Raw genomic sequence first — 27,597 nt, forward strand, 5'->3', positions numbered from 1 at the left:
CCCCTACACCGCGGGCATGTTTACCAATGTTTTGCGTGTCCCGCGGGGTTATTCGGGCTCCAACAGACTCTCAAAAAATATTTGCCAAAAATCAGTTATTAGTCCTAGAATAATAAAATTATATATGCTTATGGCACATACCTTCAGCTTTCTCCTGGAATGTTTGTTGAGCCTTCGTCGGTTACCGTAGGACTTGTGGAGACCTCTGAAGTTGGGTAACGAAGTCTCCACTTTACACTTCCCAACAACCCGTAATATGATTACCACAGCCAGATATTAACACTATAAACACTACTCTATGATTTTCAAGTAGTTTGGGATCCATACTCCAAAAAAAAAAAAATCACTGTGAAAGCAATGAAAATTTCGAGCGCGTATGACCGTCGCACTTGTGCTAGTTCGCTCTTGGTACTGTCATTTATTATTCATAAAACCCCTCACACTTTATATTTCTATTACTATATCACACTTATATATATCTGGAGTTTTTCTCCATAAGTTTCCTTCAGTAGTATTAGTTTATTGTCACTGAAGTCATTCAATTTTTCATTCAGTAAAATATGTAGAGAGCCACGGATTCACTTTCACTGTTATAACATAAAGTATTTGTACTCATATTCTTATATTACTAATTACTTACATTACTATTTACATTTTCTATTGTATTTTCAATATTTACCCTTCTATTTCACTTACACTATGTTAGTCACTGTCACTTTCAGTAAGATAAAACTATAATACACTGTTCAATCATATGTACTGAACATCCATTGCTTTCACTTGCTATTTACACATTATTTACGCATTATTTACACATTATTTACACATTATTTCCACATTACTCTCCTTTCCCACTTGCACTTTTAGAACTGCTTCTGGCTGTGGTAATCAAAGAAGCAGGTAACACAGAGGGGAACCTGGCACTCACCGCACTGCCAAGAGGTGCGTTTGTGCTCAGGTGTGTGGTGGGTGGTATGTGCACACACCTGACACCTGCGGATTGCAGCCTTCCTTTTACCTGTGGCAGGCATTAGCTCCAGTCTGTGCTGATCCATATACGTCGGTCGGGAAGTGTTACTGGATGGCGCCTTGGAGTTGCTGCTGTCACCCTACCATATCTTTCCAGCAGCTGCTGAACACAAGTCCTGGCGAACAACCTCAGGGAGAAGGACTTGGGTGGCTTGACCTTCATCTTGTACAGGATGAAGGCGTTCAGCATCGTCATATCTATGAGATGCAGAAAAACTTTCCTGTACCACCTAGTATTCTTCCTGAGGCAGTCGATCTCACTAAATCATCATGTCAGACTTGTCCACCAGCCGCATGTTGATATTGTAGTCTAACACAGTATCAGGTTTGATCACAGGTTCGCCTGTCCTGCGGTCGACCTTCCCACTGTCTGTCATTTCCCCCTTATGTACGGTGGTGAGCATATGCACGACCCTCTTGTCATGCCACCGTATTGCCAGCATCTTCTCAGACTTGCGTAGGTGCACGTCTCCTCGCTGCGAGGTTCCTGCCTCTGTGAATTTAGGGAAGTGGGCACGATTACTTTTGACAGTGCCGCAGGAGCCAATGCCATCCTCTGAAAGGTATTTGGCAAGTTTTGGTGCTGTATAATAGTTGTCTGTATACAGCACATGATTCCCACCAAAATACTTTTCAAGGAGCACTTTCACTACACAGCCTGAGAAACCAAGGGGGTGTGTTTTATCCAGATCGACAATGCTGGCTGAATAAATGACGAAGTCAAGGATGTACCCCGTCTTACAGTCGCACAGTACAAAGAACTTCATTCCAAAGCAATGGCGTTTGCTTGGAATGTACTGTACAAACCGAAGACATCCTCTGAACAAAACCAAGGATTCGTCAATGACAACCTTCTGAAAGGGGTGGAAGAATGACATAAACTTATCCTTCATTCTGCTCACAATCTCCCGGATCTTCCAGAGTGGGTTGGTTTGGGAAGGTACATCGTTGTCGGCAAAGTGCAGGTTTCCCATGATGTTCCGGAAGCGATCTCTGGCCATGCACTTATTGAAGGTGGGTGAGGGTAGTAAGGGGTCCATGGACCAGTATTCTTCCAACTCATGCTTCTTTGAATGTGGCATGAGAAGCATGAGGGCAAAGAACACATACAGCTCCTGCACTCCCAGCATGGACCACTGTTGCGTCTTGGCTGCACCTGTACCACTTGCAGCACATTGTGATTCATACCTGTTGGTCTCATCACATATGTGCTGCATGACTTCATCATCTAGGAAGGCCAAAAGGTAGTCCACACACTCAGCATTATCGTCAAGAGTGAAGGCAGGCTGTACTCCTGAGGAGCTCTCATCAAAAACTAAATGTTCTGGCACAAAATCGGACCCTTCCGTCCACGCGAAGGCGTCCAGAATTCCCTGTCGTGGTGGTGTAGGGTGAGTGAGGGTGTTGGGTGGCTGTGAGGCAGATTTAACAGGTTCAAGGTCACTCGCACTGACCCTGGGTTGCCGTACAGCACTAGCAGCCCTTACTCTAGTACCACCTCTACTTTTACTTGTCCGGGATTTACCTCTTCCTCTACGGCCTGCCTTCACTGTTGATGCTGGTGGTGACTCCGATGACAAAGACTCTGGAGATAATTCAGCAGACGAAGAGGAAGAAATGAGTGAAGTGGGGCTTGGGGAATGGGGTGGTTAATCAACTCGGGACTCATGGCGGGCTGGGTCACGCGGGGTCATTGTTCTGGGGCTAACACGCCGCCTTTTCACTCCCTTCCCAAATTCCTTCCCTTGCTGCACTAACGGCTCCTTTCCCTTGGAGCTAGGGATAACTTCCGACACTGAAGCACTCGTACTAGCACTTTCTGGCACGATTTCCTCACCTGGCTCATCACACGATTCACCCGAAGGATCAAAATCACCATCCATCATCACCATAGATAATTCTGCTAGTTCACGTGCCACTGCAGAGTCACTAAGTCCTTTCCTGCTTCCCTCACGACTTTTTATGGGTGTAGAGGTCACGGGGCCCTTTGCAATGGGCGCAGAAGCAGCAGAAATGGCGGGGCACGAGTGCGACATGGTTTGACCACAGCGGACGACAAGGAACTAAATGCTGTAGCTTATCTGAGAAGGCAAGGGTTGACAATGACACTGAGGCTGACAGCTGCTAACTTACATGCTAATAAATTATTGGTAGAAAATCTCGGCAATACATAAAGAAATAGGTAGTTCCAGGTGAATGTAAATGTCACTTAGGCTTCTCCCTTCCTTTCTGATATATATTTTTATTACAGACATAGATTACAAGGCATAATTCAAAGGGGAAATTACCGTGGTAATGTAGTGAATGAATGCACGTGAGGTGTTGTCAGGTGATAATTAGCCAATTCCTGGTGTATAACACTATCACCTTATTTTTTTTTGGTATATATTATTTTGTATAAGTATAGGGCATAGGGCTTATTTCAATGGATGAAATCTGTGGAAAAATCCGGGGGAGATTTGCTTAGCGCAGCGTGGCCTGGGAGGTGAGAGGACAGGGTAATGGAGGGCAGGTAGGGAGGAGAGTCAGGAAGGGGGGAAAATCGCTAAAATGTCAACAAAGGATGGGAGTACAGATGAGATTTGGAGTGCTGACTAGTGCTGGACATTGGCAGTACTGATAGATGATACAAGCCACCACTTGAAAGCCCGGGATAATTCAAAATAACACAGAATCACAAAAGTGACGCCCCGCGGTATGATCCATTGCGCCCGAGCGTCACGAAAGTGACGCCCCACGGTTAAGGGGTTAAATGCTACTGCGTTCAGCCCTTGTCGACAAATATATTGTAAATACGCGTAAATTCTTAGTAATTTTCCGTTGACCTGATTGCGCCTGAGTGATAGAATGACACGTATCCTGACGAGGAAAACGGATGTGGGTTTAAAACATATTTATATAGATAAATGGAATATTTGGCTTTAGTTTTAATTAAAACTAAGATTATATTAAGTTAGATTCACCTTGTATATTTCATGAAGTAATTCACTGTATTTAGCTCATTGTAATTAATAACTAGTTGGCATCTCTGAATCCTATAAGGGAAGAGAGACGCCATTTTTTCAACCTGTTCCTAAAGCTCATTTGAGCTGCACCTTCGAAGCCCCAGGCAAACCGACCGAGACCTCACGCCCGTCGTCCTCAATTATTCCAACTCTGTCTAGCTAAGTAACCTTTATGATTTGGCCAAATCGGGGGGACTACCTAGGATATAAGGAAATAATTACTGGTGAGTTAGAGTACTAATTATACCCTAACTTCCTAAGAAACTTCTATTATTATTTAGTATTGGTCGTGTTTAGATTACCACTTGTCAGAGAAAGGAGCATACAAAATTTCTGACAGAGCCATAGGAGTTTCAGTTTGGTTTGAGTTTCGTTCAGTGTCAGTGCAGACTGTATAGCTCTGGTACTTGTGATTACAGTGAAGTGTAGTTGCAAGTATTAACTGCGATTATTTGGTGAATAAAGACCACAAACTTGGGAAGCCAGTGTTTATTTACAACGCCTGAACTGACCTTGTTGTTGTACACATAAAGGCTGATCATAGGAAGAACAACTCTCTGGGCAATGTCCTTCCTTTACTGAACTACTGCTCTTGGAGCCTGTGGCAGTGTGGAACTGGAAATAATATTTTGAAACAAATTTTAGCAATGCCCTGAATTTTTTTTTTTTTTTTTAGTGAGATTAGAAACTTTGCATAGTGTTAGCAATATTCTGAAGATTCTCAATATGCTGTATTGGTCATCTATAATCTTTTAGTGTTGTGGCAAATAGCTTAACACTATTCCAGACCAATGACACACCGACGTGTCATTTGTTGGCCAACCGACTCAGGGTTGATGACATGCCAGAGCATCATTTGTTTGAGAGATTTTTCATGGCTCAAGTATGCAGCACAATAATTCGGTGAGCACATGCAACACGGTTTAAATTCGATGGAATCACCCCTGGCCTGGGAACGGGGTAAAAACGTTATGCAAGGCTGGCCTGTTGAAAGTGTTAACTTAGATAAGCCTTAATTAGTACTAGCCTATAAAGAACAACTACCTGACAAAAATAGGATAGGTGAGATCTAGCCAACATAGCACAGCTACCCAGTACGTAGAAGAAAAGAAATGGTAAGGTGTAATGAAAGCTACACACTATTTGAGGTATTAAAAGTTACACTGTCAGGAATATACAGAACTTCAGGTGATTAAAAACATTCTGTGTGGTAATACAAGTCAGGATATGGACAAATAAGAAACTCTTCGTGGGGTAAGAAACAACAAGAGTATATTAATTATTACCCCAAAAGTGGGCAAAATGTTGGATTAAGAAAAAAAAAAAATCTTTATAGTAACTAGTCGAAGGAAAGAAACTTAGAGTCAGCCCATGTGAAGAGTAATTCTGTATCATTACATGGCCACATTAAAGAAATAAACATTCGTAAGTTAATATTTTGGTGATTCATTTTTCAGTTTATTCAAACATCGTACTGTACCAACTAACACACACGTCAACAATATATATATATATATATATATATATATATATATATATATATATATATATATATATATACAGAGAAAGAGAGAGAGAGAGAGAGAGAGAGAGACAAGGAGTCCACAAACCGTTCATTCCAAGAAAAAAACAATACAACAGAGAGCCTTGACACACTGCATTTGAAAGACTGGAGATCATAGGAAGTAGGAAATACAGAGTGAGACAGATCCAGAGTTGACCTGTTGCATAAATGAAGGACTGGGAGTAACGGTTAACTCTTGCATTTGAGGGTAGGACAGAAAAGGGATGAGAGTTTGTTGCTCGATGGTACTACGCACCTGTCTCAGAAGTGGAAAGATGCAACCAGATAGTTCAGTGGAGCAATGACCATTGAAGCAGCGACAGAAAAGAGATAAAGATGCAACAAGTATGGCAAAGAGACAAAGGCTGAAGGGAACCAGTAAGAGGGGGAGAGTTAATGAGATGAAAAGCCTCTGACTCCACCTTGTTGAGAAGAGCTGTATGTGGGTAGCCTACCCACACATGAGAATTGTACTCTAAACAGGGGCAAATAACACCCCTGTGTAAAGTCAACAATGATGCAGGGGTAAAGAAGGCTTAGGTTTGGCTTAGCTCACCTAATCACTTGGAAGCAGATGATACAAGAGAGGTTATGTGATCTCTCCAAGAAAAATCCCGAGAGAATAAAACCTCAGGAATGTTTAAAAATGATGTAGGGTTGAGCAGGGTAGTGTTAAAAATTAGAGGATGTATTTGCAGAAGATTCAGACAGGATGAAAAATGTAGGAACTGAGTTTATGACATTAAAAACATCCACATTACTTTCACTACAATCAGTGATATAAGCCATGTCAGTCATTAAGTGTGCCATAGCTTCATCCCATGCTTATTGATGTCATTGCTGAGATGGACGCTGTGAGATGGGAATGGAAAGATGAATGGTGGAGTCGTCAACAAATGAGTGGATAGGGTTAGATGCATAGTTTTAAAGGTCGCTGGCAAACAGAAGCAAGTGAGTTGGTGATGGGAACATCTGACGAACACCACTACTGATACTTTTACAAGACGAACGGTGGCTATTTACAACAGCAGCTATAGAAAGATCAGAAAGGAAGCTAAGGGGAAGGCCCAGATAGAGGCAGAGAAACCGTAAGAGGGTAGTTTGGAATAAGATTTATGCCAGACTCGACTGAAAGTCTTTGAGATGTCAAGTGCAATGTCAAAGCCTTCGCCAAAGTCCCGAAAGGAGGACTGCCAGGAGACTGAAAGGTAGATGAGACAATCGCCAATGGAGTGTCCCTGACGGAACTCATACTGATAATCAGAAAGAAGGCTGTGATAGAAAAGCTGCTTTATTTTTTATTATTATAAGAACAGATTCAAAAACTTTTGAAATTCAGAATGTTAAAGCAATTGGACGGTATTTAGAGGGCTGGGAATGGTCACCCTTCTTCGGGACAGGGTGAATGGTAGCAAACTTATAGCAACAAGGAGAGGTACAAGTTGACAGACAGAGGTGAAAAAGCTTATCTACGCAGGTCATAAGCACAGAAGTACAGTTCATGAGGACAACAAGAGGGACCCCCTCAGGCCCCATCAGGCCTTGTTAGTAATGTGGCTAATGATAACAGAAAATCTTTGAATAGAGGAAACTTTACTGTCAGCAATGGGGAAGTCAGAGAGGGGAAGCGATGGACGAACAGCCCCAGAATCGTCTAAGGTGGAATTAAAGGAGAAAGTATAAGGAAAGACTTCTTATTTATCAGTAAAAGTAACAGCTACAGACTCATCAGAAGGAAAATAAGAAGGAAGGATGATGAGGTAAAGTTGTCAGAAAGGATTTTGGCAAGGTGCCAGAAGGAGCAGCAAGTATTTGACTTGGAGAATGCACAGTATTTAGTGTGAAATTATTTTTAGCTGTGTAAAGAACAGACTTAACACAATTCTGGGCAGAAACATAAAAGATACGAGATTCAGGGGTGAGTTAACTCTGGTACCTTTTGTAGGCATTCTCCTTGTTGTGGACAGCATTAGAACAAGCGTGATTAAACCAAGTATTTTTTTTGGTTTGGCCATTCGATAAAAGAATGGAATCTATGATTTCGTGCCACAGAGTGTAACCTCTGCAATGCACATGGCACACTCAGGTGGCTCTTGACCATGGAATTAATAATCATTGCAAGGAAAATCAAAGAAGTATCGCCTCAGGGCCTCCCAATCAGCAGCACTGTGCCACAGCCAGCGCTCCTTAGGCCTCACTGGAGCTATAAGACAGGTTAAAGTGATTAAGTTGAGATCAGAGGAGCCCAACAGAGCGAAAATATTAACCATGTAAGCAGAAGGATTATTTCTAAGGAAGAGGTCAAGTATGTTAATACTCTCTCCAAGGCGTTCAGGGATACGAAATAGGGTGCTGTACGAGGTGCTCTAGGTCATAAATGATAGAAAAGATATAGGCTTGTTCACAAGGTGAATCAGTGATAGAAGAGTAGCCAAAGGTGGTGGTGAACATTGAAATAATCTTGTATGGAGATTTCACAGAGACGAGAAATTGATAGGATGTGTTCCATCTGAGAATTAAGATTGTCGAAGAATTTTTCATAGTCATTAGAATTAGGGATAAGTAAACAACAGAGATATTTTTTTCAGGATAGCCAAAGCCCAAGAGTAGAGAATTCAGGAGATTCAAGTTCAGGAACAAGAGAGCAAGAAGTGTTGCTGCATGCATACACACAACAACTGCCTTTGGCTCTGAAGTGAGTATAGAGAAAGTAGGAGGATACAGATGAAGATGTTGGATATTGTCTTCAATATCCCTCTTGCAAAAAGAAATAATCTCTAAGTGAATGAAATTGACTGGAATAAAAAATATAGTTTTTGTCATCAGATTCAAGAGATTAATTTATTTTTACAGAAGATGAACTGAGTAAGGAAAAAACAAATAAAAAGAATCCATATACCACATTACAGGTGTCCTCCATTCATGAAAAATCTGTGACAGTTGGACTTGAACTGCTGTAGGTTGAAGTTTTGGGGGGAAATTATTCTGGGGATGAGAGCTCCAAAGAGATACAGTTCGGGTAACAAAAGAATTTTTGATTGGCAGAAGTTCTGCAGTATGGAAACGTGAAAATCTGGTCATGAGCGCTACCAGATGCCCGTGTAGCACGGAGGAAGATGTGGAGAGGTGGCACAATGGATGCAATTTTGCATGAGCATTTGTCATAAAAGTATTGGTAAAATAATGCAAAGCAGGCAACATTCCTTCTTACTTGAAGGGGAGGTAGTTCACTTGTAACAGGAGGATTATTAGCCCATCACATACGGGTGTCATGTATACATGATGACCCAGGGACATCTAGGTGGCATGTATACATGACCTAGTGTTTTGCGGCATTGTTTGAATACTCTGCAGGTTATTTCCACCACATGCAGCCACTGGTAACCCTCCTTCATGCATCCCAGTCACGCTCCAATTGCCTGCTTACGTTCGTAATGGATAGTCCCTTTCTCCTTGTCCAGACCCTCAGCTGAGTCCCCACAGCTGCTGACTTCAACACCAATGAAGTCCAAAGGTCCAAAAAGAAAAGGCCACAGCAACAGTGTGATAGGGAGACAACTTGACTTGGCATTATCACCAATTGTGAGCGGGGACAGTGACTCTTCCTCTGTGAAAAGTGACCTCGCCATGATGAGTATCGAAACATGCATCGGATGAGGAGGGTAGCTCACATGAATTTTCCACTGTACACCAATCATTTCCCTCCTGTACGCTCATCTGTTTCTGATGATGGAAATGGTTCAGAGGATATTAATGATCCTGGAGAAGGAAATATTGGCATGGTTGAGAAGATGGAAGAGCAGGTAGGGAGTGGAGAAAGGGAGGAGGTGGTGGAGGGGGGAGGAGGAAGTGTGTCACTCGTCCTGCATCTCTACCTGCCTCACCATGTGCCTTGCCATGCCGGCCGGCCTCATCACTTGCCTCGCCATGCCAGCCTGCCTAGCCATCTGCCTTACAACACGACCCTGCTTCATTACCACAGTCAGGTACATCTGGGTATGCAGGTGCAGGTGCATGGTCACATTCATTTTATGGCTGCCAGGCACCTGCCCATTCCCTGCTTTCACCATCACCATCACAAGGATCACCATCACCAGCATCATCACCATCACCCCCCACCATCACCTGCCTCATCGACTGATTATACAGGAGATTCTCCACCATGGTGCCCTGCTAGGGGCCGGGGCAGGGCACAGGGCAGGCCACGTGCACAGAAGGCAAGGCAGCGACCAACAGCAGGTATGACAGAAATATTCACTTGGGAGGAAGGGACGGTATTCAGCCCAATGTACCTGTATTTGATAAGTCAAATGCAGGTGTGCATCCAGAATTCCCTTGCAGTGCAACATCCTCTTGTGCTGAATTTTTTTTTTTTTTTTTTTTCACCACGACAGGGATGCATTTCACTGTGCATGAAATCAATTCTTTCAGGAAATACTGCCGCAGCTGGGGATGAAACCTCACATATTTGTGAAAGTGCAAAAATGAAGGACTGGACACTGACAAATGTGAGATGTGTGTTTGGTTTGCATTAACAATGTTCATGCCACACATTAAAGAAACACACTATCCATGACTACTGATTGGTGGATGATATTGCATCAATATCTCTGTTCGGCAAGTACATGCCATGGGACAGGTACCTTGACATCTTCAGGTATCTGCATATCTCTCCCAGCAAGGGCCGACATCCCAACAATAGATTAAGGAAAATTTGCTTGATTTTGGAAATGATGAAGGATAAATTTAGGTCATATTTCATACCAATCCAGAAAGTATTTATCAACAAGTTGTTTATTCTGTTCAGGGGACAGCTTGTCTTCATACAGTAAATACCATCAAAGAGGTATCCATTTGGAATAAAGTTTTTTGTTTTGTATTGTAACAAGACTGACTTCGTGATAGACTTTATTGTGTATAGAGCAAGTGACGCAGAGTCATCAAAGGATGACCCCCATGGCTTCTTTGGATCAGTCGTGATGAAGCTTATGGACAGGTACTTCGGTGGCAACTACATCCTGTTCACCGATAATTACTACACGGTGCCAAGTCTTGCAAAGTACCTGAAAAATTGGATTATGTGGCACTGTCCATGCAAAGAGGACACACTGACCATCCTTTCCCAAGGGCACCATGAAAGGGGAGTGCAGGACAATGAAATTAGGTAAACTTGCTATTCACTGGCAAACACAGGCAAGGTCGATTAAAGAACGAGGCAGAGAGTCTTCAAGCCTGATGCAGTTATCGACTATAACATCAAAATGCGATTCATCTGTAAATCTGATATGCAGATTGGCACCATCGACTGTCTGAGGCACTGCTGTAAATGGTATAGTAAGGCATTCTTTTATGTACTTGACATCTCTGTACTGAATGCCTTCATTCTTCACAAGCATGTCACACCGACAAGCACATCCCTCAGAGTTTGAGAATGATGTCATCCACGGCCTCCTGTAGAGATATGGTCAAGCATTGCCTGCTGGAAAACGGAGGCACAGTGCACAGCAACTGCCTGACAAGCTGCAGTGCAGGGACTACCTCAGCAGGCATTGCCTGGAGGTGCTGCCTCCATCACCTGCAGGCAAAGAAGCCTTCCAGTGTTGCTACGTTTGCGCCAATTCATCATGCTGACAACAGCAACACCATGTGATGAGGTGATGGTGTGCTGAATGCCAGGTGACACTGTGCCATACCTGTTTCTTTGAGTTCCATTCAAAAGACCGAGTTTTAGAAGTCTGTTAGTTTAGTACATATATATGTTATAGTGCAATTAGATTTTTTTTACTGCTCTGTGTATTTTTATATGAATAATTGATGCAGAAAGTTTGTTCCATGATGAAGTCAGTGCCTAATTTTTTACCAAAAGTTTTCATGTGTGTACATGTTTATGATGAAAAAGCACAAATCACAAGAAAAAAAAATCTGTTATAGTGGATAATATAGTGGGTTATGGACAGTATATGAATAACTATTTTGTACACAATATTTATTTTGGTTTTATGTAGTAGTAGTAGTAGTAGCAGTGGTAGTAATAGTAGTAGTAGTAGTAGTAGTAGTAATAGTAGTAGTAGTAGTAGTAGTAGTAGTAGTAGTAGTAGTAGTATATGCAGTAGTTGTAGTAATACTCAGACTTCTAGTGGTACAGCGGTGCTAGAATCGAACGACAGTGCAAGCCAAATATACATCTCCAAGTGTGTGTGTGTGTGTGTGTGTAATTCACCGGGTCGGTCATTATCACTTGATGGTAGTGATTGTCAGCTTTTTACCCTTCCGGATGGGAGCTGAGAGCTCATATAGTCCGATCTAATGGCAAGGCTGTGACCTTCACACACACACACCCATCCCCTTGCTCAAGGGGGACAGTAACCACCCACTTCATCTGTGAAACTTTTCGTAACCTGAGCGAGGCGCGAACTCCCGTCCACCAGTTGGCAAGCGAGAACATTACCACTGCACCAGCAAATGGTGTGTGTGTGTGTGTGTGTGTGTGTGTGTGTGTGTGTGGTGTAAGGTGTTGGCGGAGACATGGTGGAGCGGTGGTGAGGTAAAATGGTGCACTGGGCTGTAAGTGGGCTGAGCCAGCCTGCCTCAAGGTCGTTGCTACTGTATAATTACTGGATTCACAGCACAACATGCATTTGAAAAACCTACATGGAAATGGTGTTTGTGGTGGATTGCGATCTTCTGGAAGTGTAATTATTGTGGAGGGTTAGTATAAGCCTTAGTTGTGCCACCGCACCTCCGCCACACATACGGTACACAGACAAAAAAAAAAAAAAAGTTACCTGATTTCCCCACTCACTCTCTCTGACTACACGCACTTCACAGACAATCTGAAGCAATTGGCTTGAAGTCGAAGGATTGGTGAGTATTATGACATTTAGTTTTTTTTTTTTTTTTAAGTATTAGCTGAGATAGTAAGGTTTAAAACAGGGTGATTTTCTCTGAAATGTCTGGGTGAGAGAAGGGTCGGCGGAAATATATGCCGGATGCTATGAGTTAATAATTCTTACAGCTTTGTCCAGAATTTTGTCCAGTTGTTTTAGTGCAACCTCTCCACATCCATTACACATGGGTGAGCAATATTCCAGCTGAGAGCACATATGACTTGCAAATTATAGCCAACTGCTCATCAGTGAAGTGATCTTACTTGTGGATGCTATACAATAATGCAAGTTTCTTTGAAGTGGTTTTAGGAAGTGATCTAACATGACAGGTCCTGCTATGGCTATTGTTAAGTGACACACCGAGAATTTCAATACTTTTAGAGATACGAATATTAGTAGCACTGAACGAAATATAGGAATCATGCAATATCCGTCTATCAGTAAATTGTATATACAGTACTCTTATTTGGTTTTCCTAGCATTAAATGGGACAATGTTATTTTGTCACCATTCAATAATCTTCGATAAGTCTTGATTTATGGAGAGTGCTGCACTAAGTTGTGAGTTAGAGATATTCAACTTTGTGAATGGGTGTTTACGAGAAAGTGTGAAGGAACTTTGAAAGTCCTGAGTCATCTGCATATGAGTGAATGGAGTTATGGGTGGTAGATAAGAAATAATATGAATTACGAATTGGGCTGGAGCCATGACTAATCCTTATGGCACGCTGGCATTAATCCAGTGGAAACTGGATTATACATCATCGACTTTGATGTTGTTGTTGCGGAGATATAAGGAAATCTGTGTAACAAAAGATGATAGGTCATTGCGAGGGAGTTTGGATAGCAGGGAATAGTGCCACACTTTGTGAAATGCTTTAGAAATATCAAGAGCCACTACATGGGTTTCTCCATGTTGGTCAAATGACTGATGGATGGTATGAGTAAAGAGAAAGAGTATATCAACAGTGGATCTTTCATGGCAAAAACCTTACTGTATGTCACGAACTAGGTTTTTGGATTCAAGATGTTTAATCATATGCTTATTAATTACAATCACAAAAACTTTACCAAGAGAAGATGTGGTTGCTATTGGTCTGCCATTAGAGGGGTCAGAGGAACTCCCTTTCTTCGGGACTGGGTTCATATTGGCTTCTTTCCAAGAATTAGAAAAAACGCACAGATACATAGTCTGAATAATCTAGCTGGAACCGGAGCAACTTGTGGGGAGCAATTTTTCAAAACGATTGGAGGAAATCTGTCTGGACCTGCAGCTTTGTTGGTTGGCAGATTTTCTAGGATGGATTTTACGTATCAAGTTTGTATCATAAGAGGAGCAATTTCGTGAAAGTCGAGTTCTATTACAGGGATGTTCTGACTAACTTCCACTAAGGTAGAATTTCTGGCAAATGTACTGGCAAGGATGTTCACTTTTCCATGCAGGTTATTTATAACTGTTATGAAGCGAGATTTTCTAGTTAGGTAGTCTGGGAGTTTCTCACTGTTTCCCATATTTTACCGTACATGTTAGAGTTGCCAGTTAGCCTGCTGTTTGTGAGCATAGTATTTCGTAAGGTGTTCTTTTTCTCTATGATGTTTTATTTATGTGATTGTTTGTTAGATTATATAATTATAACTTAGCTTGTGTGCTAAATAATGTAGTGTTATGTAATGCAAGAAAACTCTGGCATGTTTTGGATGTCTCCTAGTTGGTAACTGTTTTAACTGTTGTCCCATCGAGGATATAGTAGAAACTTCGAGGGTAATATAAGGCTATATAAGAATGGGGAAGAGACTACAGCAGTTTCAATCAGGTTTCAGTTCAGTTTGAGTGTACAGTAGTTCAGTGTCAGTGCAGTGCAGTTTGTATATCTTCGGTACTGGTGAAAATAGTGAAGTGTTGTTGGCAAAAGTGAAGTGTTATTACAGATTGCGTATCTTCGGTGCTTGTGAAAATAGTGAAGTGATGTAGGAAAGTATTAAGTGTAATGATCTGGAAAATAATGACAGTGACTTAAGAAGCCAGTGTTTATTTACAACGTTTGAGCTGATCCTCTGTACTGTACACAGAGAGGCTGCTTCTAGGAAGAACAACTCACTGGACAACGTCCTTCCTATACTGTGCTACTGCTGTTGGAGCCTGTGACAGTATGGGACGAGGACATGACAGCGGTGTCAAGAGTGGGATTTTCAGAAAGTGGTGCAGTGAGTCTAATCTTCAATATGGAGCAAGAGGGTGTACAGACAAGGAGCCGAGCTGGGCAGGAGGAGGTGTTCCTGGCTGCAGTTATGACGCTATTACAAGCTTCAAAGAAAGAACTTAAAGAACAGTTACAAGCACAAAGTGTACAACTATAAGCACAGAATGAAGGACAGAAAGACCTCAAAGAATAATTGCAACACAGAATGAACAACTAGAGGCACAAAGTGAAGAACAAAAAGAACTATATGAATAGCTTCAAGAGGCATTACAGAAGCAACAGAGGTTATTACAACTGAGGATGCAAGGACAGCTAGCTCCATTAATGGGGAAAATGAAGCAAGAACAACAAAAGTTTAAGGAGGAAGTAGTTACCAAACTAGAGCAGCAGAAGCATGAGGTAAGCAATAATGTGATGAAGTGCAGACAATATGTAGATGACCAGTTGAAGGATGTAGTCGAGCATGTGAAGATAATTCGCGAGAAAATTGTGGCTGTGAAGAAATATTGCACTGAGGCCTCAGGCTAGTGTACAGGGAGCATATGAAAAGAATGGACAGGTATGGTGAATCTTGATGGATCCCGAGCATCTAAAGATAGCATTACAGGGATGAATAATCAGAATGCAGAAGTTCTACTGTAAGTCCTGGACTTAAATATGATGCCCCAGTGTTTAGGCCTCAAACCAGTGAAGTGCATGGCTCTAATGGGGGTCCAATTAAAAAGAAACCTCAGAAAATTGATGGTAGAGAATCTTGGGAAGCTTACCTTGCACAGTTTGAGTTACTTGCAGGTAAGAATGGTTGGGATGATAGGCAGAGGACAAAGCAGCTTGCTGCTAACCTTAAGTGTGCCACAATATAAATTCTGGGCCAGACGTCACTGATGGAGAGGAACAGTTATCAGTCGCTAGTAGAAGTGCTGGAGCGCAGATATGGGACCATGTACCAGACTGAGGTTTACAGAGTGCGATTCCGGACCAGTGTACAGGCCCAAGGTGAATCCCTACAGCAGCTTGCTCATGACCTGGAGAGTATGGCATACAAGGCATACCCTGGTGCAGCACCTAACTTGTTGGCTATTCATCTGAGGGGCCAGTTCACTGATGCTCTTGATAGTACAGAGCTGAAAGTGCAAGTGAAGCAAGGAAACCCAGAATCATGCAAGAAGCACTAGCCAGGGCTCTAGAATTTGCATCCTACATCAGGTTTAGTACATCCACTTTTCAGGCCGGTCATAGTGCAGGATTCAAGACAAGAAAGGGACAGGCTCGTGAAGTGGAAAAATATGAATGAAGTTGCTGGTACTGTTGATAACCAGGATATAGGAAAGTGGACTGCACAAGTTGGAGAGGGAACAGAAGATCAGAGAAAGTTGCTGGTAATAGAAGAAGCCAGGGCATAGGAAAGTTGATTGCAACAAGAGAAAGAGAGAAAAGAAGATCAGAGGACGTTGCTGGTTTTGCGGGAAGCTGGGACGCAAGAAGGTGGATTGCTACAAATGGAAAGAGGAGTAAGACTGGAGCAGTGCAAGGAAATTCACGATTGCAGCAAACAGATGTTGGACATGTGGTGAGGTGGGACACTTCAGCTATGAGTATCCAAATGAGGTAGTGAAGGCTGGTGTCAAGAGGCAACACCCAGCCAGTTTTTCCCAAGATGCCCAACCACTGAGGAAATGCAGGAGAACTTTGATGAATAGTGTGCAAAAAGATGGAAGTACAGATGGCAAGCAGTTTAATAGGAATGGGAATCTTAGCAAGAAATGCCATCGTACTGCAGCAACAGGGCCAGCTTCAGATGAAGAAGACCAGAAGAGGATGCAGATGGAGGATGCAGATTTACAGCCGGTGCTAGAGTGGTTCCAACGGAGTACAGTGCAACCATCTTGGGAAGAGGTTTCTAGATTCAGCCCTGTGACCAAGAGCTACTGGAGTCAGTGAGACCTTCTTTGTCTGAACAACGGACTACTGGAGCATCAGTGGGAGACACCTATAGCCCCAGCAAGTATTGGCAACTGGTGGTTCTGAAGAAACTGAGGTCTGGGATCTTGGATGAGTCTCATAACCAGATCACTAGTGGGCACTTGGGAGTGAAGAAAACTCTAATCTGGCTGTGACAGAGGTTATATTGGATTGGCATTCATCAGGATGTTGAAGAGTGATGTCGGGCCTCTGATGTGTATTGTTTCAAGAAGGGACCCAAGAAACGTGGTTGCACCTCTCTTCAGCTGTACCCAGTGGGTGCAGCGATGGAAAGAGTCACAGTGGACATTGCTTGACCTCTGCCACTCACTAAAAGAGGAAACCGGTATATATGTGTCGCCATGGACTGCTTCACAAAGTGGCCAGCAGCCTATACCATCCTTGATCAAGAGGCTGCAACTATTGCTCAAGTGTTGGTTGACTAGTTTTTTTGTCGTTTTGTGATGCCGCAAGAGCTACAATTCAGACCAGGGTGCAGCATGTTATTGGGGATCAAGAAGACCAGGACGACCCCACTTAGGCCACAATCAGATGGGGTTTTGGAGAAATTCAACAGGACCCTGGGACAAGAACTGGCCAAGTACTGCATTGAGGGACAAATGGAATGGGACCAGAAATTACCTGCATTGCTGGTGGCATATTGGTCTGCATTTAATGAGTCTACCGGCTACACTCCTGCAAAACTGATGTTGGGCCACGAGTTACGCATACCTGTTGACTTGTGTGTGGAAAGACCACCTGGTGAAGAGCTGCTTACAGACACCTCCATCTATGTGAAGCTTCTTCAGGAAAGGCTGGCTGAGGTACATCACCAAGTGCAAGGAGCCCTTAAGTTTTCAGGAGAGGTGATGAAGTGCAAGTATGATGCCAAGGCAAGTGAGGTGAGCTTCAAGGATGGTGACCAAGTTTGACTATACAATCCCCAGAGAAATAAGGGACAGTCACCGAAACTGGAGAGCCTGTGGGACGGGCCTTACACTGTATTGGACTACCTATCAGATATAACGTACCGGATTCGGGGAGACAGGAAGTCTAACCCAAAGGTTGTTACACTTGAATTATCTGTGGCAGTACCATGGGCCAGGATGGTACAGCTGCGACGTCTCTGAGGAATCATGCCCTTCTGCAACCGAGGATGTTGAGGAGGATCAAAGAAATGAAGTACAAGAGGATGGTCACAGTTTCTCAACGGAAGAAGCGCATCAGGAAGAGAATCAAGAGATTACAGAAGGAGTGGACTGTGTGGAGGAGGAGGGACGTCCTCGGAAGCGGCATAGAGTATTCTGTGTATAATTATATATTTTGGATTTGTATACATTGTATAGTTTTTGGATTTTTATACGTCGTGTAGTTTTGTCGGAACGACAAAGGACTAGGGAGGGGATAATGTTATGATGTGAGATTTTCTAGTTAGGTAGTCTGGAAGTTTCTGTTTCTCGTATTTTACCATACCTGTTAGAGTTGCCAGTTAGCCTGCTGTTTGTGAGCACAGTATTTTGTAAGTTGTAAATTAAATTTTTGAGCTTTTTTTCTCTATGATGTTTCGTGTGATTGTTTGTTAGATTATGTAATTATAACTCAGTTTGTATGCTAAATAATTTAGAGTGTTATGTAATGCAAGAAAATTCTGGCATGTTTTGGATGTCTTCTAGTTGGTAACTGTTTTAACTGTTGCCCCGTCGAGAGTGTACTACAAGTTTCGAGAGTAATGCAAGGCTATTTAAGGATGGGGAAGAGACTAGAGCAGTTTCAGTTGGGTTTCAGTTCAGTTTGAGTATAGTTCAGTGTCAGTGCAGTGCAGTTTGTATATCTTCGGTACTGATGAAAATAATGAAGTGTTGTTAGCATACAGTGAAGTGTTATTACAGTTTGTATATATTCGATGCCTGTGAAAATAGTGAAGTTGGAAAGCATTAAGTGTAATTATTTGGATAATAAAGACAGTGAACTTAAAAAGCCAGTGTTTATTTACAACGTCTGAGCTGATCCTGTGTACTGGACACCGAGGGGCTGCCTCTAGGAAGAACAACTTACTGGACAACGTCCTTCCTATACTGTGCTACTGCTGTGAACAACGTCCTTCCTATACTGTGCTACTGCTGTTGGAGCCTGTGGCAGTCGGGGAGAGGGACGTAATATAATTATAACATCTGAAGAGTTTAGTGTAGGAAAGGGACTTGTTCAAGTTGGTATCGAGATAATCGAGAGCTGACCAGAATATTCTAATGTCTATCTATCTATCTATCTTTTACCAGACTCCTTAATTCCGTAAGGGGTGACCACAAACAAATCGCCTCCATGTCGCCCTGACCCTCGCCATTTCACTGCCCTGCTCCCAGCTCACACCCTCCTCTTTCATATACTTCTCCACTCCATCCCTCCATCTACTCCTTGGCTTTCCCCTCCCTCTCCCCCCCTTCCACCTCCCTCACATACACTCTCCTCGCTAGTCTCTCACTCTTCATCCTAATGTAATAAGGATTATTTAGTAGCTTGGATGCATGATTGTGAAGAAAGTTTGATGTAACGAGATTTATTACTATTTTTGCATGGTTTCTCGCAATTTAAAATTGATTGAGGGATTCAAATGTTTTCTATTTTAAACATATTTATATGCTAAGGACTTTTGGGTCGTTGCTCTGGCACAACTGCTGTCGGACCATTTTTGGAACTCCGATCTATTAGTAAATTGTTGACTGGGTATGAACAATTCCTTACCAGCTTGTATTAAGTCATTACAAATGCACTGGAAAGTGTCACTACCAGAAATCCATTTGCCATGTCACAGTAACTACAGGTATCTTCGTCTCAAATGAGGAGTGAACCAGTGAGTCAGCTTCTGTGGTTTGGAGTGTGAGCCGATCTTGGGACAGTGGAAAAAATACTTCATCTTTCCTCTCCCTTGTCATAGTTGTCTCTGACTCTGTGCCAGTGTATGAAAATGTTGCCGTAAACCGAATCACATTTATCTATTTACGCATAGACAAATCCATGCTCCGTTCTACTCCCAGCTCCTTACAAAGCTTCTTAGTACATATCACCAGCCTTTCGGTCACACAACCAAAGAAAGTAGGACATTTAAGGCTCAGCAACAGACAGAAGCCTCACGCCCTGCAGCAAACAGCCAAATGTAGCGAAAGTTAGTTTCATCAAATTCACATATTAAGCATCTGCAAAGCCTCCTTTAGTCACTGTGAACACATTAAATAACGACCAAGTCATGGCCATTGTTTGTAAAACAGAGAAAATAGAAGTACCTCCCTCATCGATAAAGGAGTATCAGTAAACATAATACTAAAGAATTCATTCAGTATTATTAATAATTACTCCTTAATACACCAGAACTATTACCGCCAGACTACAGTTGTGTGGAATCGAATGCGCAAGAGTCCTCTGCTCGGGATAACTGCATAAAAGTTCATACGGTAGTTTACAACTCAGATCGCACAACTACATTTTATATTACCAAGAACATGAGGTCACAGGTAAAAGCAATCCTATATCATCATAGTTTAAAGGAACACAACATAAAAGATCCATTTCCTAAATTTAGAATTACTATTAACGATAAATTTACTGCAGTAGTGCTTCGAATCAAAGGGTGCGAGATGACAAATAGCACTACTGTAGAATTATGCATTAGAGAGTTAATAAATGTAGTAAAAATATATTTATTATAACCTTTTATCGATTACCATTTTTTTTTTTTTTCAAACCACAGTGTCATTTTGCTTCGTGTGAGAGTTTAACAATATTTTTTTTCTTTGCCCTGTTTATAACTATGTCTTTTTCTGTCAACTTGTATATTTCCTTCATGATGGAAGATTAGCCCCATTCAGTCTGTCCGAAGGCAGGATGAGCACTTTATAAAGATTTTTTAACTCCTTATCTTCGGGTGGAGTACTGGTGCTCTCAAGCTTGTTCTCCAGGTGGTTACGGGTGGAGCACATATGCTTACTCCAAAAACTTATGGGTGGAGCAGATATGCTTACTCCAAAAACTTAGCGTAACTGAAATATTCCCGTATCAGATGTGCCCATGCTTTTAAAATCCCGTTAGTCACGGGGTTAATATGTCCATAAAAGGAAGATTTCTTTGACATTAGTCTTTTCATAACTTTCTTTGTGATCATCAGTATGAGTTCTGCCAGTGTTCATTCACTAGCAGTCTAACATCCTTTCTGACGATTGGTCATTCTCGTTGGAGATATTGGTGAAATCATTGTTGCTCCACTATTATCTCAAAGGCCTTCACACAAGACTCTCTCTCTCTCTCTCTCGTGTTCTGGCCACCGCTCTAATGAACTCCCTAGTTCCATTCCTACCCATTAGAGCAGGCAAACAGCATTTGTGTATGTACAGTACAAACTCTCACCGAACTTCCTAGTACAACAGTCAACTAGTATCTTATTCTAAGTATTTCATCTTCACAACTGTTCATGCATCTGTTTTCCTCAGTTTGTCTTTCTCACTGCCTATAATATCCACTTTTAAAGCAACGTGATCAGTGCCCTCAGAGTTTAAAAACATTGAACTTTACTTTCTTGTTTTCACTCCCCCCCTCCCTTTTAAGGCTATTAAGCTCTAACCTTTGGTTTCATTCCTTTCTGCTTAAAGCAAAGAAAGGAAGAAAAAGACAGACAGGCAGAAAAGAACACCCATTTACGCCACCAGTTTTGTGGGGTTAACACCAGTCCAATGATACATATTTTGTTTTATTGTGATGGCCACGAAATAATTAAAATCAACTTAGGAAATTCTTACTGTATCGTAACAGTTTAATGAAGGCCATATCTATCCCTTCTAGCTTTAAATAAATTTCGCTTAAACTGAATACAAAATTGAGTAATAGCAAGATTAAACCAAATGTTTCCTTCGAGTGATATTATTTACTAAACATTTGGCCTTGATGGTACAGTTTATTTCGTCAACCTACCGTTGGAGGTGAGTAAGGGCCTGGAGGAGAATGTCTGGTGTGAGAGGCTTGGTTGTGTTGAAGGTCAGAGCCAATATGCCCCTTCTAGTACCGCGGAGACTGTACAAATAGTCTATGTGTGCCTCTCTGCTCACGGGGAAGAGCCATTCCCCATCTTCTTCCTTGGCCAGTCTGAGTGAAAAAAGAAAATAAATAAATAAAGGCAAAGGCATAAAACTATGTCAAAAGTATCAGAGTCATCAGGGAAGATAATCAGTTTTGCTAAATTCGCCATTATTTTCCGCTGGAATACGACATGCAACAAGCGATTTTACATCTGACTCCAGTTCCACTGCTGGGTGAACTGGGACAAGGAGGATACAGTCTTTGTCCTGCAGTCTAACCAGCCCGTGTATCGAACCGAACTTCTTCCAGTTGCCAGCCGGATACCCTATAGCTGCTACATGAATTCCCCACAACAAGAGAACGTGGAGAGAGAAGAGCATAACATCATCGTTCAATATCATCATCATAGATCCATAACACATAGGGTGGATGAGGGTATATAAACGTAAGAACAAGGAAGTAATATTATTCAGTCAGAGGATACCAGTTTACATTCATTCTTGGTACCCCCTTGCGACCCGACTGAGTCTGTGGTAAAATATTTGAACTGGAGAGATCACATATAACCTTCACTTACCCCTTCACTGCTCCAGTGATTTCCTAATTAAATCGCCCGATTACAGCAAGAGGTTACTGTTAACCTGTATTTTGAAATATTATGACAAAGAATTGCCAAAAATTTCTTTTCCTCTGAGAATACCATGTAGGAGTTTCAGTAATTCAGATCCAGAGGTAATGTTTTATTGAAAATTTACCATGGCAGATTTCATAATTATTAAGTCACTCATTATCTAACTCTTTTCTGCCCCATCAGGAGCGTACGGGCCCACGGCCAGACTACTCAGTCTTAAAATTTAAGGCCAGAGTGACCCGCCATATTCTCTTCCATATGACCATGAAAACCCAAACCTTCCATGGGTGTAAACTCTCGGGTCACATTCGCTTGGAGTTCCTTAACCAACTAGGCCACCAGGCGACCAGTTACATATAACAGGGAAAATTCCTAATGAAATTTTTCAAGTAAAAAATTGTGTCTATGTGTAAGGAATTTAAAATATATATATATATATATATATATATATATATATATATATATATATATATATATATATATATATATATATATATATCAGCAGCAGCAGTGGCAGCAGTTTAGGTCCACTGCAGGACCGCCCTACCCCTACTGAAGCAGGGACGATACAGCCAATGTATCTCTACCCAGTGGCTTAGGCCATCTGGTAGAGACTGTAAGTAGGGTGAGAAGTGCTTGTGAGTGTGATTGTAGTGTTGTAGTGGCTTTGGATGTGTGTGTGCAGTCTGTTAACCAAGTGTAAACGTCCCGCCTTAAGCCGACTGGGTGCAAGCATACTAGTATGTGACATTGGTTCAGCCACAGCACCCCTTATGTCCGCCAAATCGGTTAGTGGCTCAGTGAACGCTTCCCAAAGTTTTTACAACTCTGGTGGGAGGCGAATCCGCATCCACCAGCGTGCGAAATGCACAATCTACCACTGTATATATATATATATTGTTACATAGCCAATGATTTCATCATCCTTTGTATAATTCTAACGTACAGTATGCTGCATGTTTGATCACGAGCATGTTCTACCTCACTCCCCCCTTCTACCCTTATAGTAGAGTAAGTCGTTCTTTCTGTTGTTCAGAGCAGGAGTGTCAACTCTTTGTCCCCTATGGCTTCACTTGTGCGTCCTTCTTGCAAGTTGTATCAAGCTCTGCCGGCCCCTATATAATGAGCTCAGTCTCTGCATTAATTGCCACTTAGATCTACTCCTCATTTTGTTCACATCTCTGTCCTCCCCTGTACGGTTGTTATTATTTTTGTGAGTGCTCAGGAAGTCTCCAACCATCTAGCTGCTGTGTAATTTGAGTATAAGTGTTATTACATTTTTTCTTGTACTGTATAGCGTAAGGTGTTAATTCGTGGGCCTGGTAAGGTTTTTGTGATTCGTGTGGAGTTTATGATGTCAGCCATTATTAACAATATTTTGTATCTGTAATAATATATCTTGCATTAACTGAGCATTATCCGGTTTTCTCATATTATCAGGGCTGACTTAGATAAATTTACTCTTGCTAATTTCGTGTTAATAGAGGCTATTGCAGTTAACCATATATTTAACCTGTTTTTTGCCATTACATTATCCTTATGAGTCCTGAATGTTTAGTTGTTAGTTTGAGCATTAAACTTTAACATGTAACTTTACCTAACTCTTTTGTTTTGAACCTGGAACTTTGCGGGACAGTAGTGATTTTTAGTATTCTCACTTGAAGTTTTCATTATCTCTCTCTGTTCCATAACATAAATTTGGCGACCTCTTATCAGGATATTCAGGATATTATCATAAGGATATTGCTTGATATTTTGTGACTGTGATTTATTCATGATGTCTACTATTACTACTCTTGATGAAGCCAAAGATTTTTTGTCAAATGTGCAAACAGTGTGTGATGTAGAAAACAGAACAAAGAATGAACTTAAGCTTGTTGCTCAACAATAGGGAATTGCTGATTGCTCTCATCATTCTAAAGATCAAATTGTTGACATGATTAATGAAAGCTTGTTTAATTTAACTCCTCCAGATGAGCAAATGCAGATTGAAATAGCTAAGTTACAGCTAGCCTTGCAGGAGGCTCGTGCTAAGGAGGCTGAGTTTCAGGCACGTTCTAAGGAGGCACAGGCACAAATTGAAATTGCTAGGATTCAGGCAGACCATGAGTATCGCATGAAACAAAGTGGAACTGGATCATCTAGCTCTGATGATTCTGATGTGGCTAAAAATGTTAAACTTGTCCCTCCTTTTAATGAATCTGATTTAACAAAGTATTTTCAGTTGTCTGAGAGGGTAGCTACAGGTTTTAATTGGCCCAAAAAGTATTGGCCAGTACTTCTTCAAACTGTTCTCACCGGTAAAGCTCAAGTAACTTATGCATCTTTGCCTCAGGATTAATCTGATAATTATGATGTAGTTAAGAGCTTGATTCTTAAGGCCTATGAGCTTGTTCCTGAAGCCTATAGAGTAAAATTTAGGACAACTTATAAGCAAGATAAGCAATCCCATGTTGAGTATGCAAAAATCAAAGAAGATCTGTTAGAGCAGTGGTTAAATTCTAAGAATGTAAATTCTGATTTTGATAAATTTAAGCAGATGATATTGCTGGACGACTTCAAAAAGTGTATTAATAGAGATGTAAGCCTATATCTTGATGAGAAAAGAATAGATAATTTGTCTGATGCTGCAGTTTTAGCTGATGAATATGTTCTCACTCACAAGAGAGATTTAAAAAAAAAAAAAAAGGAAATCTGAGAGAAAGTACGTTGCCTCTACTCCGAGTACAGGTAACAGGAAAGAGAATAAAGATGATGTTTCTGAGGAAGTAAATACCGGCTTCACCTCTAGATTTCAGAAAAGTAAATGTACTTATTGTAGTAAGCTTGGTCATACTACGGCGAAATGTTTCAGGAGACAGCGTGATGTGAACAAAAAGGAGTCTTTAAATATTCAGTCAATTGGTCTAGTGTCCACCCTTGAGAGTTCCCAAAATTCTTTAACAGAGTTAAATGAACCTGCTTTGAGGGGTAAATTAAATTCTCATGATGAAGTTCCTCTTTTGAGCAGTAACGTGGGTGACAGTCTCAAGAGTTCATGTGCTAATTTCCTGTCTGAAGGTTTTGTCAGTCCTAATCCCATATGCTGACCAGTGTTCTAGGCTCTAATGTTAATTCCTCTGATGAAACTGTAATCTTACAAGGTGTAGGGAATAATTACTTCTCTGTCCCTCTGTGCAGAGTGAATTTAGAGTCTGGTTTTGTTAATGGTTCCATTATGGTTGGGTTGGTTGAGATACTCCCAATGTCAGGTGTAACTTTCTTACTTGGAAATGATATTGGTGAAAGTCAAGTGTGTCCAGCTCCTCAGTTGTCTAGTGAACCAGTGGCTGCGACCCAGGATTGTGATATCCCTGATGTGTTCTCTGCATGTGCTGTCACTAGGGCTAAGTCTAAAGTTACTGGTGACTTAGAGGATAATGATGATGATGATGTTATCCTAGCTGACACTTTTCTTGCTAATTTGGACCACTCACCAGATGAGGCAGTACCCCGTAGTGTTGATAATTTGTCTCGTCAAGAGTTGGTTGAGTTGCAGGTTGCTGACCCTAAGTTGAAAGGTCTAGCTAACTCTGCTTGCAGTGAGGAAGAGTCAGCTGGTGCTTCTACTTGTTATTATATAAAGTCAGGAGTACTTATGAGGAAGTGGAGACCCCCAACAGCATCAGCTGACTGTGATTGGGAGGTTGTACATCAAGTTGTCATCCCTCGTGTTTGTAGGCAGGATATCATTAGAGTGGCTCATGATTCCAGTTTGGCAGGACACCTTGGAGAGAGGAAGACTGTGGCACGCATTTTGAAACACTTCTACTGGCCAGGTATCTTCAGAGATGTTTCCTGGTATTGTAAGTCTTGTCACACCTGTCAAGTTGTGGGGAAGCGTAATCAGACCGAAAAGGTTGCACCTCTAGTTCCCATTCCTCCTTTTGAGGCACCATTCACCCGTGTGTTGGTGGATATTGTGGGCCCTCTTCCTAAGACTTCTTCAGGATTTTCTTATGTGTTGACCCTGATTGATATGGCTACTCGTTATCCTGAAGTCATTCCACTTAGAAATATCTCAGCAAAGACGTCGTTAAGGAAATGCTAGGGTTCTTCACAAAGTTTGGTCTGCCCAAGGAGGTACAGTCAGACCGGGGAAGTAATTTCATGTCAAATGTTTTCAAGCAGTCTCTGAAAGAGTTGGGCATCACCCAGATCACGTCTTCAGCTTACCATCCCCAGACCCAAGGAGCGTTGGAGAGATATCATCAAACACTCAAATCGATGCTCAAGAAATATTGTTTGGAACATCAGAAAGACTGGGATAAAGGTCTTCCATTCGTTGTATTTGCCGCAAGAGAATCTCCAAATGAATCACTGGGCTTCTCACCTTTTGAACTACTGTTTGGCCATGATGTAAGAGGACCCCTTAAGTTACTCAAGGAATGCTGGCTGTCGGAGGAAGATGACGTCAACCTGCTGGAGTATGTGATGAAGTTCAAAGAATGGCTGTCCACTGCTTTACAGCTGGCGAGAGAGAATTTAGGAGCTGCTCAGGAGAAGATGAAGACTTGGTATGATAAGAAGTCCAGGTTACGCCACTTTCAGCCAGGAGTTCAGGTTTTGATTCTGCTACCGGTGCATGGGCAACCTCTTCAAGCCAAGTTTAGTGGTCCTTATTTCGTGGAGAAGAAACTCAGTGATGTCAACTATGTCATCGCCACACCAGATCGTAGAAAGAACAAGAAACTTTGTCACATCAACATGCTAAAGTTATATCACAGGCGGGACGAAAATAACCAAGTCTGCATTGTAGCTGTTCCACCCGAGTCTGCAAGTGAAGTTCTCCCATGCAGCATGAGCCTGAGTGATAGTTTGGGGAAGAATCCTGATGTCACGAATGATATCCAGACTAAGCTTTCTCATCTAGCTCCCGAGGAAAGGCAGGAGTTTTCGGCATTACTGCAGGAGTACCTGCAAGTGTTCCGTGCCACTCCAGGAAGAACCACTATGTTAGTGCATGATGTCGATGTTGGAGACGCAAAGCCAATTAAACTGCCTCCTTACCGTGTAACCCAGTGAAAGTTCCTCTCATCCAGAAGGAGCTTGGCTACCTTTTGGACCACAAGATGATTGAGCCCTGTCAGAGCGAGTGGAGTTCTCCTGTCACTCTAGTCCCTAAGCCAGGTGGATCACAGTGGCTTTGCATCGACTACAGACGTGTTAATCAGATAACCAAAACAGACACTTACCCTCTCCCTCGCGTGGAAGATTGC

Source organism: Coenobita brevimanus, chromosome 2, assembly GCF_032717465.1.
Source record: "Coenobita brevimanus isolate Jiangsu-jjx chromosome 2, ASM3271746v2, whole genome shotgun sequence".
In the NCBI taxonomy this organism is placed as follows: domain Eukaryota; kingdom Metazoa; phylum Arthropoda; class Malacostraca; order Decapoda; family Coenobitidae; genus Coenobita; species Coenobita brevimanus.